This window comes from Equus caballus, chromosome 23, assembly GCF_041296265.1.
Source record: "Equus caballus isolate H_3958 breed thoroughbred chromosome 23, TB-T2T, whole genome shotgun sequence".
Classification (NCBI taxonomy): Eukaryota; Metazoa; Chordata; class Mammalia; order Perissodactyla; family Equidae; genus Equus; species Equus caballus.
In genome coordinates, this window is record NC_091706.1 from 43,310,591 (window position 1) to 43,329,327 (window position 18,737).

Consider the following 18,737-nt stretch of genomic DNA (forward strand, 5'->3'; position numbering starts at 1 on the left):
TTAATCACTCAGTGAGCAGCTTTCCAGAAGGTTCTGCAATCTTTTAGGAAAAAAAATAATTTGGTACATTTCATGTTAATTAAAATAATGATTCATAAAGTTGAATAATACTTGCTGTGACCAATTATCACTGTAAAGTAGGTGCTAAACATTTGATACACTGCTGCAAAACAACTCAATCCAAATCTATTAGAGTTTTTCTTTTGAAGTGCAAAGGCTCCTAATCAGCTTAGAAGGTTGGAAGTTTTAAGCTGAAAGGGGCCTTTTAACTCAGCTTGTCCATCCTCTCACTTTTAAGCAGGAAAACACTTAGACTAGCCAATATAGATTAAACATGAGATTTAGATGTGGTTTGTTTGTTTTGTTTTATTTTTTCAAGGCTCTAGGTAAAAGATGCCACAATCAATCTTACTACACCCAGGGGTGATCCTACCAACTCTAGCCAGACAATGATTAATTAACACAGTTCCCAAATATTTCCATGATATAATTCAATTTATATTTATTATTTTACTTTCTGAACATCCAGAGGAGATAGCAATAGCCATAATAACATAAAACTTGCAATTAACTATGGTTGACACTCAAAATGTTGAACAAACAGTGTGGCATGGAAAGTGATCAGACAAAATAAATACCAGAAGGTCACTGATCAATAAAAGGGAAGGACCATAAACAACCTGTATAGTCTTGCTCTTTTTGCATGTATCTCTACAGGAATAACAGCTTCTATGGAAGACGTTGACTGAAAGTCTGCCTTAGCAGAGACATTTGCAAATGGCAGAAATCTTACTTAAAACAGAACAAGCAAAGATAAATTTTTATAGACTTATAAATCCTGAAATAGTGCTAGCTTCATATATGACTGAATTTGGGGATCAACCAATGTCATGAGGACTCAATCTCTCTCTGTCTGTCTCCAAGTCTTGCCCACCTCTGGAGTCTTGCTTAGACAGAGTCTCACAAAATGATGGGCGTCAGGTCACCTAGTTTTCACTGTCTATATCCCTGACTTGGTAGGTTCTAGATAAAGAATGCCCAAATTTTGGTTTTCATTAGAATAGTATAGGTGTTTGTTTAATGCCTATTGTAAGCTTCCGTAGAGATTTGGGGTCACTAGATCTTCGGTGAGGCTAGGGAATCTGAAACGTCAGCCCACCTTCCAGGTTCCTTTGATGCAGATGAACTAAGAGCATACTGCTCTAGAAATGGGCTTTGGTCTGTGCTATATACGTAGTGCTACTTCCATAGTGAGAGTTTCACACTTTTAAAAGCAGTATCATTTCTTTAAGTGGAATCTTTGTGGAACTCCCGTATATTAAAAAGAGAAAAACAGAGTCTCATTGATTGTATATTACACCTACCAATACATTAGAAGGGACATTTATGAACATTAGAACTGAACTTAGAATCAAAAGATAACTTAGAAATGTTTAAATTTAAAATCTTTCCTCTTTCAATGAGAAAACAGGCATAATAATGTCACATGATTGCCCCAAAGTTGCACAGTGAGCTAGCTGTCAGAACAGGATCTCCAGTTCAATCTGTTAAATCCTACTTTGCCCATCTCCTCATTCCTCATGATGCATAAATTCCCTCCACATGTATATATATCTATATACTGGATCTTGAGAAAATGAAGATCAGCAAGCAGATAATGCCATTCACTCTCCATTTTTCTTTTCAAATTGTGAATTATATGGGTGTAGAAGTCAAGCCAGGGGTCTGCTTTCAGTGGAAGGAAGAGAGGTGATATACCAGGAAATAAATGAACAAACAGGATAACTGAGGTCTGTAATCAGTTTTGTGGAGAAAATGAATACAGTGATGTGTTAAGAAAATAACTGAGGGCAGGCGATATTTAAATAGATTTAATTTTAGTTTACACATCTGTCTCCCCAGCTTGATAGGAAGCTCATTGATAGCAAGGACCAGAACACATTCATCTTTGTTTCCGTCAACTCTAGCATGCAGCCTCTAGAATATAACAAACGGGTATAAACGTTTGTTGAATTTTTCTCTACGTATAACTGTTTTGCTCATAGTAATCAATATACTGAAGAGAATTTGACAATTCATATAAGAAGCATGTACTAATAAGTATAACTATCGATTTTTGATCATCCTTTATAGCATTATTTCTAAACCATACAATGGCAATGCAAGAAAGGTATTATATAGCTGCAGGCTTTAAGTGAGCAATTGGGTAAATGCTTTGAGACCATGGATCATTGGAAGAGAGAGTGTTTAACCTCAGGACCCTCTGACTCTACAGTTTTCATTTTATCCACTAAACCAAATTACTTCTCTTAAAGTGCTAGTCAAATGTCAATAGTCACCAGCACTACCTGTGGTTCTGATATGTACTTGCCTCTAACCATAAAGGTAGGGATTTGTCTATGAGGATATAACCTATGTTGAGATCAACAGTGTTGTCTGAGGATGCCCACAACTCTCTATGCAGGACTATCTATCTCTATAGATAGACAGACTATCTTATGTCTATACGTAGGACTACTGTATAGTTTCTCTTACAAAGTGGGACTTTTTAAGGGTAAAAGGAGGAGTTAAGAGTAATTATGCTGTAACAATAAGAGTATAAATCAAGACTGTCTCAGGCAAAAGAGGAGCTATGGTCATCCCACTCAGAAAGAAACAACAGGGAGTTAAGCTTTTTGAAACCTTGAATGTTCATTTGCCTGCACTATTTCCTTCACTATTCATTTCAATGATGTGAAGCAGGTATGTTTATCTTCGTTTTTACAGTTGAAGGGAGTGAGGCCCAAAACAGTTAGGTATGACAATAATTAGTCAGTGAAAGAACTGATATTTGTGCAATAATCTATTAGACGCTGAAACATATCTTTATTTCAGTACCCAAAAAATAAGAATAAAACTGGTTTGGTCACTTATTATATTACATAGTGCAAAGAATATTAAGTTAATGAAGAATATGGAAGGGATGCTATTAGAACTGTACATTTTCATTATAAATGTGTTTCAACAGATCAATGGTAGAGGAAGTGGAATGACGCTTCTCAAGCTTTGATAATAGTCAAATGGATTTTATAACCTCTTCTATAATAGTTCTCAAAAATTTAGGGTAAGGATTGATCTGTGTATCTTCTAAAAGCTCCCCAGAATTGATAACCACTAGTCTAAAAAAAATTAATAACAGTAAGGGAAACATGACATTTACATTCGTACCATATGTGTACCATCCTGAAAAATTCACCATCTTAAAAAACTTAGGTTTATATTTGTTTCAATAGTCTCAAAGAATTTGGATTTCATTCTTAGATTATGTACAAACATTCTCTAGTCCTATGATGGCTTTAGGAATGAGTAAACTGCTTTGATAGCAACTTGACCAGTCAAGACATTTGTGTCCAAGCCTCTCTAATATCAATGAGATTTACTCTATAGATTAACTGCATGTGTATCAAAGAAGGCATCAACGTTTATCAAGGGCCAAATGCCTTCAGGCAATAAGGAAGGGAAGTAAAAGGACAGCATCTTCTTAGTTCTGCAAATGCCTTTAAGGTTTTGGATTCTGACATTCTAAGAGGTTAATAGCTGAGTAACAAAAATACCTAAAACCTAAACAACGACATTTATCATTTATGGAGGCCATATTATACGTCAGGCATAGTGCTAAGTACTTGCATACATTATCTCTAATTCTTGCAACAAACTTCCATTTTGAAAATGAGAAAAGTGGGACTGAGAGTGGTCATGTAAATTGCCCAAGGTCACACAGCTAGTAAACAGTGGATTTTGCCTTAAATTCATCTGACCGTTAATTTCCTTGCCCAACCCTACTCCCTCCATTCCAGACAGTTACCATTTCTTAAGCATTAATGACAATACATGTTGTTTATAGAACATTAATATCTTTATAAAAATGCAGTGCTCTGAAATGTTGACAAAAGATTTTAAAAAACCCAAAATAGTTCACAGCTCTCTTTTCTGTTCAATAAAGATGATGCTGAAGTGTAATCCTCAGGATTTTGCCCCTGCTGGAAGTATAGGTAAGTTCTATCTGGTATTTGCTTATGCACTTCATTTTTGATCCACTTTTACATCCTGGGAAAATTATTATTTTTCAATTCCTTGTCTGTGATAATGAATATGCCCTAAAATTTGAAGGATAATTCCATCATAAGACATAAAGACACAGGCTAGTCAGATGTGGCTTCTTGGAGTCGAGAGACTATTCACACAATGGTCCGTAAGGTTTATATGTTTCTTTATGTTTCTTTCTTTCGGAATGTGTACTTTACTCAATGCCATTAGACCATTCTTCTTCTGAGAGAACTACTTACTCATTTTTTATCATTCTAAAATAGTTCTTATATGAGGTGATAAACAAATAAGTCTGTCTCACACATATACACACATATATACACATACACACATGCCTCTCGCATTTAATATCATGAAACACTTCTAGCATATTTCATCTCCATTTTCAGGAAAGCAAATCAAAACGTTTCAATCCCTTGAGAAAATGTGATAACTGATAAAAAAATACTCATTTTTTTAGTGGATTTTATGAAAACGAACTCAGAATCATTTCAAAATAATAATAGTTGCCAGTTATTGAGGACTTGACTCTTTAGAAATGTTATATCATTTAGTTCTCTGACACCATCGAGAGTTACGTAGTATTGCTACGCAAGTTTTATAAGTGGTAAAAATGAGCCAGTGTATTTAATTAACTTGCTTTGTCTACATAGAATGCAAACTTGAACCAACGCTATTAAACACTATTATACACAGGTCTTCCAAAGTACAGAAATTATTTGATTGGTGACAAATGAAGGCAGTCACTCATTTTATAGATTGAAAGCCTTAAGTAACTGAGTCAGTGGCAAATTTGGAAATGAAATTCCTGAATTCCTCCATTTTCCCTGTCCAGAAAGATACAAATTATTTGGAAAGCACTGCAGTTTTAAACACCAAGTAAGTATAACGTAAATTTTCCCATGAAGTCTATTGCAGGATTAGACAAATTTGACAATATCGAATAAATACTTGGTATACAATTTATTTGATGACGGTAAATCTGACAGGCTACTCAGAAAGAGTATCATATCATGGGCTGATGCAAACATAATTATTTCTCTTTTCATGAGCAAAAATAATGATAAAAGTTGATGGCAAAAGAATCTGGGATCGATTGTCCTACCACAGAACTTTGTTATCAAAAATGCTGTGAAGGGGGCCAGCTCTGGGGCCTAGTGATTAAGTTTGCGTGCTCCACTGCGGGGACCCAGGGTTTCGCTGGTTCGGATCCTGGGCATGGACATGGCACCACTCGTCAGGCCACGTTGAGGCGGTGTCCCACATGCCACAACTAGAAGGACCTGCAGCTAAGATACACAACTAATGTACCAGGGGGGATTTCCGGAGATAAAGCAGAAAAAAAAAACCCCCAACAATATTGGCCACAGTTGTTAGCTCAGGTGCCAATCTTTAAAAAAAAAAAAAAAAAGAAGGCCGTGAAGATAGTGCCCACAAAATTTATTCCTGGGCACACTGAGAGAGTAAGGACATTCATACGCTTCAGGGATTAAATCCATCAGTCCAAGGGGGCGTGGATAAAATGCGAATCCTTCTGCTAACGGCAAAGATGGTGATTGGTGGCATTCACACTTTTCTTAAATCAAACGCTGACATTAAAATAAGTGTATTTTCCCTTTAAGTTTTTCCGCTTGAGACATTGCTCATGAGGGGGAAAAGGCTGAACTGTTCTCCTAAAAGAAAACATACACTCAGTAAAAACTGAAAATATATTCAAAATATAAGTTCTTTTCCAAGTTTAAAAGAATTTTCTTTCAGATCTCAGAATGAATACAAGGAAAGATCGTGGATTTATTACATATCATAAACATGCAAGGCCATGAAACAGTTGAAACACCAAGAAAATGTGCAACATTTTAACGTTAATGGTGAAATTTAAGGTTTAATGGTGAAATTTTTAAAAATGCTATGTTTCAAAGTTTGTACTGCTGTTCGTACTTTTCATAATTTCCTGCTATTGCTCCAGCTATAGTGACATATTTTCTTCAACGAAGACAGTCTATATAATACATGAAAATATATGCCATGTGTTTTAGAATGTACATAGTGCTGTAGCCGTAGAAGATCTGTCTTAAGATATTAATAGTCTTGTCTAGGAGAGAAGACTAATATCAATAACTAGAGAAAAATAAAAAGCATATGACAAAATACTAAAACATGAGGTACACAGGCTGTGTATGACAATATACTAGAGAGAAGAAAAGATTGTTAAGTGTTAGAATAGTCAGAGCATTATTCATGATATCTATAGGCTTCCTTCATATGTCACACATGAGTCTACAGCTTGCCACCTGAGTCAACTTAAGCAAGTTATTCATTTCTCTGGGTCTTAGTCTATCTCTTGAAGACATGTATTAATGCCAATATGACAGATTTTATTTTAAGGAGTAAGCAAATTGGTATAAATTGGAATATGCACTCAATACATACTTCCATGACGATGGTAGCATTTAGGTAAGTAGTGAAAGTTTGGAATATGGAAAGGGGCAGAATGGACAGTAGACAGTCAGGAAGATAATGTGTATTTTTAATATTTACTACTGAGAAAAAAATTTGGACTTGGCAAAGTGGAAACTGGAGGGTGTCAAAGTCCAACACAAATTAATTTAACTCTTAATGCTCATAATTACCAGTGTGCTTTCAAGCTATTAATTAGCCTTGCTGATCTTTGGTTTTCTCATCATGGAATACAGGGATAGGAATACCTACATCACAGGGATATTTTGAAGATCATATGAAAAACACCAAAAATATCTGTTGTGTTCAGCAAAGCTGATTTATACATTAGGGGCAGTAGGCATACTGCCCAGGGCCCATAACACATTTAGGAGCCCACCAAGGTTTTAATTTTATTTCTTCTAAAATCAGAAGAAAAAATCAACATAATAATAATAATAAATATATAATAATCATCCAACCAGAACTATATTCTTTTTTATACCAATGCAGTTATAAATGTAATTTTTAGAATTTTTCAGTGGAGAAAGGGCTCTGTGAAGGCAAAATGTCTAGGGCCCATAAAAGTCACCACATGGTCTGGTGTTCAGTTCTATGTTTGCCCTATTTACTTCTAGTCAACAGAAGAAGGATGGGCCAAGAGAATTACAGAAACACAGAGTGTGAGCTCTGATCCAACCATGCCTGAAACCCAACAGCCCCTCTCCTTGTACTTAAGTGAAAACATATTTTTCATTATTTAATCCAATTTTCATTGTGTTTTCTGCAACCCAAAGGATTCTAATAGATACAACTAATATTCATAAAGAGAGTCTGCTTTAATTATCACGAGTATAATTCAACATTTTACTTTCATCTTAACAAATAAAAATCAACAAACAAAAAATAGCTGTGTATGATTAAAATAATGCTTAGGAAACCTTGACCCTAGGAGCCCAGGGTCAACGAGGTTTTGCATTTAAAGTTATTCAGCTTAAATAGTTATTTCAAGCTTTACTCACTTTTTCTTCAAATATATGTGTGCACAGCTACATGATAAACAGGAAATTTTATTAACATTTCATAGCTGTTACTATTTAGTAGCACCTCAAATCTCCCAAGAGGCTCTTGCTCGCCAACCTGTCTACACCATCTTAATTCCTCCCTCACTTTTCTCTGTGACAGATCAGCCCCCTACACAGCATGCAGGTTCCCAGAGACAGCTCTTCTTTGGAGAATTTGCAGCATTGTTCTCTTTCATTGTCCAAATGCTGGAGTAGAGGGAAGACTGGTGCTGGGGAGGAGAAAGCTTAAGAGGCACCACAAGTAAGTATGCTTTAGCCTATTATAAACATACAAGTAGAATCAAAGTTCAAGTATTACTGCCCATTCTTTTCTGAGGGCATTAGCTACAATCATTAAATGGCAATCATTCTGATTAGAGCTTAAATAGCACATCTACACTTCTTAACATATGCTTCTTTATAAATAGAGATTACAAATATCTATGAAAGATAATTAAGACTATGAAGCGAAAATAAGGGCTGCTCCTTAGCATAGCATTTTGTTTTGCTCTTTATTTCACTAGAGGGATTCAACTAGCAATACCACAATTATGCATAAGGAATTGTTACCCTGCCACTTAGCAAGGAGGTTGAACTGTCCACTGCCTCTGAAATTCGCACACTACTCTCTTTAAATGGGTTCTTAAGTAAAGTCAGTAAATCAATTGGCAAACTGCATATTTACAAGTTGATTTTTCTCCTCCACTTAAAAAAACGATATTAAAGTCTGCCTTTCTCTGATAAGGAAAAAATCGGCATTCACTCAGTATGACTAAATGCTTTCTAATCTATCGATATCCAAGAGTAAGATCCATCCTCTAAAAGCACTGTGGCACAATAAATGCTTCTTTGTCTTAGAATTCATGTATAGAACATGACAGCAGAGACTCAGCTGAGACAGACCACTTTAATTTTTATTGATAATATGATCACAGGTGCATTTTTAATTATCTCACTGAATTGCTTTCTCCGTCAACTGTCACTACTCATTTCATGCAGCAAGCGTGTTGCCCTTATGACATTACAGAATACAATTTAGAGTCATTTAGGATGCTTGTAGATTGACAAGTGGCTTCACCTTTTGTGAGACTACAAGTAAAGGAGTCAATGGACTTAGAAAATTAGATGCCAATCATCTGCGTAACCTAGAGGTGAGAAGCAGCATGAGTAAGGTAATCAAGAATATGGAAGTTTTCAGCATTAGCTTATGGCTCCTGCTAAAGTCACCTTAGTCTACAGACAAATTAGGCAAAGGAAGTACTTGTTGGTGTTGGTTGACAAATGGGGAGAAAGACATGACATTTTGGTCTTTTCCTCTCTGTTAGAGGGCTTAGAGAATCCTCAACAATTGGTACTTACAGTGAGGATACCCAGGAACAGAGGACACTCTGCACACTCTGGGCCCAAGGACTCAGTGATAAATTTCCTTGGTTTATGACGTTACAGCAAAAGAAAAAATTAATGTTTATTTTTTAATCATGCTATAATCCTGTCTGTGAAGATTTGCTTTCTGTTTGGTGTGTATAGGAACCACTCTCTTCTCTGAGGTTAAAAAACAAAAAACACACTAAAATTCTTTTATATTTTATTACATTTAAGTTATATTAGAAATATAACATTTTTAAAATGTTGTATTTTCTAAAAGTCCAAGTTATAGGTCTTCTGTGTTAAAAAAAAACAAATTATGGTCTTTACTGTCTTCTCTGGCTGACTAATTTTTCTACCCTTTTTTAAAACTAATGACCAGTTACATTTTACATTAAAGAAAAGTATTTAAGCACTGGAAAAAAATAATGGGTTAAGAAAAGTCTAAATTATTTGTTTATTTTTATCTTTTTTTTTTTCCTGCTTTATCTCTCCAAACCCCCCACTGTACACAGCTGTATATATCTTAGTTGCAGGTCCTTCTAGTTGTGGGATGTGGGACATTGCCTTAATGTGGCCTGACGAACGGTGCCATGTCCGCGCCCAGGATCCGAACCCTGGGCCGGCACAGCGGAGTGCGTGAACTTAACCACTCGGCCACAGAGCCGGCCCCGAAATGTCTAATTTAAATAACCCAAATGTCAATTAATAGGAAAATGAATCTCTAAAATGTGGTATATTCATATAAGAGAATACTATGCAGCAAAAAGAAAAAAAACAAACTTACTGGGACATATATTAACCTGGATGAATCTCAAAAACTTCATGTTGAATGAAAGAAGCCAGTCACAAAATTGTACATGATGTATGATTCCAGTTATATGAAGTTTAAGAACAAAGTTAAATCATGATAACAGGATCAGCATAGGGGTTCTCTCAGGAAAGAGGAGTCATGTATTTTCAGGGAAGGAAGACAAAGGAACTTTCTTGGCATATGGAAATGTAATATATCTTGATCTGAGTGTGGTTACATGGATATGTACATATGTAAAAATATGTTGAGCTGCACAATTAATATTCATGTATTTTGCTGAATGTAAACCATACTTCAATTAATAAAAAGCAGAAGAAATAACTTTCTGCTATGGTTAACATGAGTGAACATTCATTCATCTCTTGCATACATTAGTTCTTTAATTCTCACGACAATCCTATGAGAAAGACAACTTATTAGTCCCATTTTTAGATGAGAAACAAGCCACAAGGAAGATACAAAACTGTCCAAGGTTACATAGACAGTATGTCGTGCAACTAAGATCAGAACTCAAACAGTCCAATTCCAGAGCCACAGTCTTGACCACCAAGCTGTGCTGTTTCTCCCTATCAGGTCCCTATAGATCTGGTTTGAATTTATAGAGGAGCTTCATGTAATAGAAGACAACAGGATTGTGCAGAGAAGGAGATTCATTAGAAGCATCAAAGCAACGGAAATTGAGAGTAAAAACTATCAGTCAGTGGGTTTCTGGGCTTTAAATAATTTTCAGTTTATGAATTATACATATGGAGATGTAATGCTTTTAACTGTAAATATCACATTGTTCCCAAAAGTGCATTCAAGATAAACTGTTTGCCTGTTACAGTTTTGAAAGATCAATGGATGTTAAAATGTGTCAAACAGCTGTCGTTTCAGGACGTCTCTCCCCAATTTTAAATAATCTATACTACATTATCAGAACACGTTTACATGTCCTGAAAACAAACATGGGTGACAAAAACTGAAGCACAATCCATTATCCTAGACTTAATCTCTCAGCCTGATTTACAAAGTAGTAAAATATGGCATTACAGCTATAAATGGAAATAGATTTTATATTTTAGGGTACTAAATTTGCTAAAATTCAGAAGAAATATTTTGGGATAAAAATAATATACACAAGTGCAGCTAGTTAAATAACTATGAACAAATCACCTCTAGATTTATTTGTACCATTCTTTTCTTTGTTAATTGCGTGCCTTGGAGTAGTCCATTATCTTATGCTAAATTTATGACAAACCCAGGTTCATTGGGCACTCCTTGGGATTCCTGTACCCGAAGTAACTGAACCTGGCACTTTCAGTTAATTCTCTTCATAATTTTGAGCACTTTGATTAGAGCATGGCTCATTCCCAATTTTTTCACTCTGAAGTCCCGCATGTTTAGTCTATGTTTGTGTAATATTCATCCTATTTTCCTCCAAACTGCAATTTCCTCAGTTACTTCTCAGGTAATCTGATCTATTTAACAATGTAGTAAAAATGATCAAATAAGAGTTTGCTCAATTTTCTGCCATAATGCCACAAAATTTCCTTTCTCCTCCACCATCATTTTCTTCTTTCTTCCTCTGAAGTGGTGTCACTCTGGTGTAAGATTTATTTCCCGCCTTTACAGTGGGCCCATCTGATCCCTGCCTGTCCCTCTCAGTCAATGGGTTAGCCTTAAGTTGCTGTGCTAGATGTCCCACTTACCTTTCTTTACCGGTTCCTTCCTATCAGCATTTATATCTGCTCAAATCTCTCCCACCTTTAAACTTTCCCTAGGATTCAAGTCACTATGTGACTTCTGTCCTTTCATTTTGCTTTCCTTTCACAGAAAACCTACTTGAATATGTTGTCAATATTCCTTATCTTTACATCCTCAAACAAGGATCTATTATCAGTCTGGTACAATCTCTTCTTCCATCTCCTGATTTCACCAGAAATAATATTCCCAAGGCATCAATGTTCTCCTTATTGCTTCCGATGGACAGTTTTCATTTCTTATCTTCTGATTTTGGCATTGTTTCCTGCTTGTGGACAACTTCCTCCTTGAAATTTTTTCCTTGGTTTCAGACACAATACACTCCTGGGTTTTCTCCTGCATCTCCAGAGGCACCTCTTTAAGTTTTTTTTTGCTACCTCCTTCTCAAACATTCAATTCTCAAATATTCGTATCCCTTTCATAAGCTTCAGAAGCATATCTCCACCTGCCAACAGGCCCTCTCGGCACTGGAATCCACCTTCACCTGAATAACTTCCACTCATTCTCAGATCTCAGATTAAATACAGCTTGTCCCAAAAGGCATTCTCCAAGTCTGGATTACACATCCTCCATGAGCTCTCTTGAAATGTAATATCTCCCCTATTGCAACACTTAACGTGTTGTATTGTGATTGCATGTTCTTTTGTCTGTCTGCCATTTTATTCTCCAGTTCCATAAAAGTAAAGATCATGTCTGCTTTTCTTTTCCAGATGTGTCTTCTATACTTATCACAGTGCCTTGCAAATTGCAGGTACTCAAAATGTCGAAAGATATTTGTCTTTTCTTATGCTGGTACTATATTATTTTAAGTATTACAGTTTAATAATAAAATAGGAAAATCAGTCTTGAATGAGGACTGATTTTCCTAATTCAAAAATATCTTAGGTTTTCACTTGTATTCCCAGATTTTCTTTAAAATAAATTTTCCAAGTCAATTAGCTAAACCTATTGAGATTCTGACTGGGAGATTCTAAAACTAATTTAGACAACTGACATCTTCGGGATATAGTATTTAGTTTTCTCATTCAAGATTGTGTCTTTCCATTAATCTATGCCTTTTATGTCACGGTAACTACGACATTTTCTTTGCATAGGTCTCACACATTTCTTGTTAATATTGTTAAAAAGTGTTTTATAGATTTTCTTGTTATTGTGAAAAGGATTTTTCATAACATTTACCAGTGAGATAGTTTGTATAGAGGTGATATGGTTTAGTGTTTAAGAACACAGGCTCGGAGCTAAACTTCTTGGACTTAAATCTAAGCTCCTTTACTTGCAAATTGAGTGACTTTAAGCAAATTACTTAACTTTCCTTTCTGTTAGTTTTTTCTTTTTCCTATAAAACGGTACGTAATACATGATTGTTGTGAAAATTAATCAATACATGTAAAGGGCTTAGAATAGTGCCTGGTACATAGGGAAGTGTTCAGTAATGTTAAGGATTATGAACCAGCAACTTTGCTCCTCTTTCTTACATCTTCTAGGTTTCGCAATACATTCTCTTGGATTGGGTAGTAAAAGTAATCCTATTATGTGGAACTAAAGATAACTTATCACATACCACACTTCTAATTACTGTTAAAGTTATTGCACTGGGCACAACTAGAGAAAATGATTTTACATAAAAGTATTAGAAGGTATCCTTCATTCATATCTGATTTTAATTGTGAATATCTCTAGGGTTTTACTGTTAAATATGCTTGTTGGTGCTTAGTTTGAGCATTTCCAGATGCTCATCCTGAGACATAAAGGAGGCCAAGTAGTTTATTTCAAAGGTGAAGGAACCATAGTTAGGGATGTGGGGAAATGAGACAGGGTAGTGAAAGCATCCAAAGGATACATCATCAAGAGAGTCAATGGATGGGCAACTGGAATTTAATCTTACTGGAGAAAATCCAACAGCCAGGGTAGAATACATCCCTCAGAGCTGTCCCATCAGAAAATGAAGGAGCTCATGTATTTACACACTGAGTTCTAGCAATCACTGCTAAAGGCCACTGCTGGGGTGGATACGCATTGAAGTGGTAAGGGCAAGCTGACACTGGCAAGGCATCAACTGGGTCTGCTACAGTTATTCTGTGATGTATTTATCTATTCTTTTACATAGGTATGACAAACTATATAGCATATATTGTAATTATGCCTAGGACATATTCCTTTATCCATAGGTTTTGTATCCTTTAAAAAAAAATCCTATCAGTTGAATGTTAGCAGATTTTCAACATTTATTGAAATGATTGGATATTTTTCTTAGCTGTACTACTGATGTTATGTATTAGATATATCAAACTATCTTTAAGTTATCCACATAAAATATGATCCGCTAAAATTTTTCTTATTTTAATCTATTTTTAATGCAATTTACATGTATTTTATTTAGGATTTTTGCATCTAAAGTCCTAAGTAAAGAACATCTTTAGTTTTAATTGTTTTTGTCCTTAGAAAGGTCATATAAACTGTAATAAAATGCAGAAAATAGTTAAATATTATACAATATATTTGATACATTTTTATTATAGTATCAGTGTAACTTGGGCAAGTATTAAAGGAATATATATATATATCTGCTTGTATGTACACATGTACATGCATATATATACACAAGCATATTTATAATGTATATAGCCCTATCTATAGATGAAGAATAACCTTCTTAAAATTCACAGCAATGCTATGTAGGACAACATAAGATCTAAATAGGCTCTGGGCTTGATACACTATGAAAGTGTGTAAAAGAAAAAAATCTTAGAATGAATTTTTATTCAAGATTAAGCAAATATATTACTGTAGTTTCTTTGACCTATAATCTAATGATAATATTTTCATTTGTTGAAACATAAATAAGAATATCTTTTAAATCTCATTATTTCTCAAAGTAATAAGCATTCATTGTATAAACATAGATTATTAAAAGAATATTGAAAACAGCCAATCCCAGCAGGAATATTTCCCTCCACATTTATTGATATAATCACGATTCTTTACAATGTATGCGGTTACATTTCCAGCTACACTTGTGTATAGACATGGTCCATTCATTTATAAAAGGGCTTTCTGCTTTGGTTTTATTTTAGAGTCAAAACTAACTGATACCAGAAACTGTCTCTAATAATGCCAAATATTCGATAATAAAAGTTCAGAGTCTTGATTGAGCTGATAACTAAAATGTACACATGCTCCATAAACTGGGAAAGAAGATGAGTCCTTACAAAATTGTTTGCTGTTTGTAGTGCCACTGAGCCTATTCCAACTCCTAGCGACCCTGTGTACAGCACAGCAGAGCCCTGCCTGGTCTTTCTGCACCATCCTCTCATCTTTTGGCGCTGTTATCAGACAATGCTCCACTGCTGCTCTAGGGTTTTCACGGCCAGTTTTTTCAGAATTGGGTGGCCAGGTCCTTCTTCCTAGTCTTAGTCTGGAAACTTCATTGAAATCTGTCCACCATGGGTGACCCTGCTGCTATTTGAAATACCAGTGGCATAGCTTTCAGCATCACAGCAACTTGCAGTTGCTACAGTATGACAACCAACAGACAGGTGGTGTAGTTCTCTGACAGGGAAACAAACCTAGGGCCACAGCAGTGATGGCACTGAATCTTAACCACTAGGCCACTAGGGCTGGCTTACCAAAATAATATTTTGCAATTTAATAACATCTTAGCATTTTTTAGAAGTGGTTTTTCCATGAAGTATCTTTTTTAATATTATTTGACCACCACAACTCTATGAGGTAGATTTTCTTGCATTGTAATGTAAGTCAATCCCTGATTATTGTTATCTTTATTCTATAGAGCAAATGAAGATACAGAAAGATCATAGCCAGATTCACAGCCAGACCAGAATCTGGGTTTTCCAAGCCCAGGGTGCGTTCTATTACACTATATTTCTCACCATTATCCTATGAGGCATTGCTCAACATCCTGTCCCTCTTTGGAATATAGGTACTGGTGCAGTAATTCTTTGGAAGCAACTCCACAGTATAATGGATGGTGTGGATGGTGACATAAAATAACCTCTGCTGGCCTTCATTGAGAGACCTAATTAGACCCTTTATTTTGATGTCATACTTTGTAGTATATACTAAGATCTACTGCCTGTAGCTTGGCTCTCCCTCTCAGCAATATCTGGGAAGCAAGTGAAGAAATTTGCTTCTTTTCTCATACTCTTGGGCTCAGCTCATTTCCTGAGTTCAGAGGACAATGAAATTCCCAAAGCTAGACGAACTGCCAAACTGCTATTAGGTCTTGGATTATGCGCAATGAGCCAAGTGTTTCCAGTGTCAAAAGCAAATGAGGTACTAGTGTGAGTTGATTTAACTATCTGGTTAGTAGGATTTGATTTGCCAAATCCCTTATCTCTCCTATATTTTGGAAACATTGAAGAGCCTGTCTTGAAAATAGAATTGGCATTAAAGGCTCTTCTAGTTATTGTTGTTGTTATATTTTAATGACGTACTGTAACAGAGCCCTTACTATCATCCCCCTTCAACATGCACAGTATTGAGAGACTTTCACCCAAACTGCTGAATTAAAATCATAATCTTAATTACTCTATAATTAAAATAAGTGTACTCTCAAACAATTATATTTTTATTAACTTTGGTGGGAACATTTGTCCACATGTCAAGTCAGTAGACAATTGATAGAAGCTGTTTCTGAAAAGGGTAGAAACACCGTCTAATTTATTAGCACGTAATTACCAGTTATGCCTCATTGCTCAGATCCACACCCCCCAACACACACACATACACACACACTCACATATACAGTCACATTGCAATGGGCATTATCTACAATAACAGAAGCTTAAAGGGCTTGATTGCTTGAGTTTCATATCCGTTTCATCATGGCAGTGGACAAATTATTTAATTTCTGTGTGACACAATTTCATTATTTGCCAAATGGATATAATAATCCCTCCTATGTCTCAGGATTGGTATAATAAATGACATGAAAGATTTGGCATAGTACAAAGCACATAACCAGCTTTCAATATGCTACATATTTTATCATAGTAACAATAAAGTTCATCCAGAAAGTGGCAGCATGATGGAGGGAAAACCCTGAATAGGCACTATTTTGGCTGTGTCAGATATTAACCTTGACTTTCAACAAGAACTTTCACATGTCAGGGTCTCAGTTTTCTCATCTGTAAACTGAGCAAATTAATTTTCATGATTTAATGGGTCCCTTTCAGTCCTAACATTCTGGATTTCTATATAATGAATAACACCTTCTGTTTTTCTAAGAGAATACTTCTCAGTTTTGCACATTTGAAGAGTGTTTTCATGAATTTTAAGTATCCATGAAGGAGTCAAGAAACAGTTTATTTACCGAGAAATGTTTAGTCTTCCAGCTCCTTCCTTACAGTAGTGCCTACCTTTGTCCACTTGTTTTAGTGGCACAGTTCTAGGATTTCAAATTAAAAGTAAAAGCAGGCTATTGGAGTAGCATTCCACAAGAAGAGAAGAGATTTTATTGCTTAAGATCCCTCCTATATTATGCAACCTTGTAAACCCAGCATGAATGTTGACATGAATGATGCATTGCACAAGTACAGGCGTCATAGATAGAGCTGTGACTTCTAAAGATCCAGAAAGATAAAAAGTAAATCCGTGCTGTAATTTAAATCCAGGTTATAAACTTGGACTCTACATGCGGTTTAGTTTTGATTTGATAAATTATCATATCTCAGCTCAGAGACCTTTCCCCAGAGCCTTTCATTCTCGCTTCATTGATGTTTCAGTAAACAGTATTTAAGAAGTGGATATGAAATTCTTTTCGTCTGGCCTTTAGTGGCAGGCAGATTTGCTGGGGAAAAAAAGAAAAACTTTGAACAACAAATACACTATGAGGGGAAATTATTTTGAGGTTGCAGAATTTTATATAAATATTTATTTGGACAAATTTAAATATACCGTTCAAGTTATCATTCAGGAACATTATGCCACTGATTTGAGCAGTAAGATGTTACACAAATAGAATAATGAATATGGGCACACTAAAATGTTGTGAGTAATTATATGATAGGAAATTGTCTTTGTGGTAAATACAGAATGATTAGAAAATTAGAACATATCTGTGTGCTTAATTTGAAAGTGTCCTTTATAAAAAAATTCACACAATCACAATTAAAACAATACCTTCAGATCTATAAATACGTTTCTTTAAACTGTTTATACTTATATTCTGTCTGCATCTCTCTTTTTCTATCAATTGTCTTCTGAGCTCAAAAGAACAGGTATTGTAGCCATCATTGAAGACTTTGGGAAACAGAGCTAAATTCTTTCTCAAGGCAACTTAGTAAATCAATGATGAGCACAGACTAGATGAAAAATCCTGTTATTTCTCTTCTAGAGTACTTCAGGTCACTCAGATACTAGAGCATCATATATTTCTCATCATGCTGACAAAAACACTATGATGTAATCAAGACATGTGATATTACCCCTTTCTTAGTGGATGAAGAAACAGTTCTAAAGCTTGAATAACATGCTTAAATTTGTGTACGTTATAAGCAGCAATGGGAGATCATGAATTCTGGTTCTCTGCACTTTTCACTATACCAATCTATATTTTCTTATATATTCTGTTATTAGACAAAATTTTTAAAGATATGTTGGTTAAATTCTAATTCATCAAATGGAAATCTATTATTGTTATTAGAATCTTGACTTGACAATAGTGCATGTTGAGTTGTATTGGTATGTATAAAAAAACTCATTCATCTTCGAACATCTAAATTAAGACTATTTTTAGAGTGAGATTGGCTTTTTTTAAGTGGTACTCTTCTAAGTATCTCTTATCAGTGAATCAGACGGGTGTATGGGCAAACACTACACACCAGGAACTCAGAAAAACAGCTTAATCTTTTTCAGAGTATATAGGTCCTTCCTCAATGAAGAGACCTGAAAGAATACATTTAAACAAAACACCAATGCTGTTAGTTTTAATACTCTCTAGTGTACAGAATTCTTTGAATGAAAAACAATGCTTGATTTGTTTCTTTCATTTAACACTATCTCATAAATAAAAGATGAGAAAGTAATGAATTATAGTTTGTAAATACTAGAGCCAAATAATAACTGCTGATTGCTAATATACTGCAATGAAAACTGATCCATACCAAGCAAAAGTGATACTATAGCAATAAGCATTTAGGAGAAAACTGTACATTAATAACAATTCTTGGCCTGTCACTTGAATGTTAATTCTTATGTGCATAGCTTTT

At 35.1% G+C, this 18,737-nt stretch overlaps 1 protein-coding gene across 44 annotated transcripts in view; it reads right to left on the reverse strand.

Annotated features, from left to right (window-relative positions):
• The window catches only part of PTPRD (protein tyrosine phosphatase receptor type D), a 2,083,106-nt gene that overhangs the window by 1,019,083 nt on the left and 1,045,286 nt on the right, over positions 1-18,737 (reverse strand). The window lies entirely within an intron of this gene.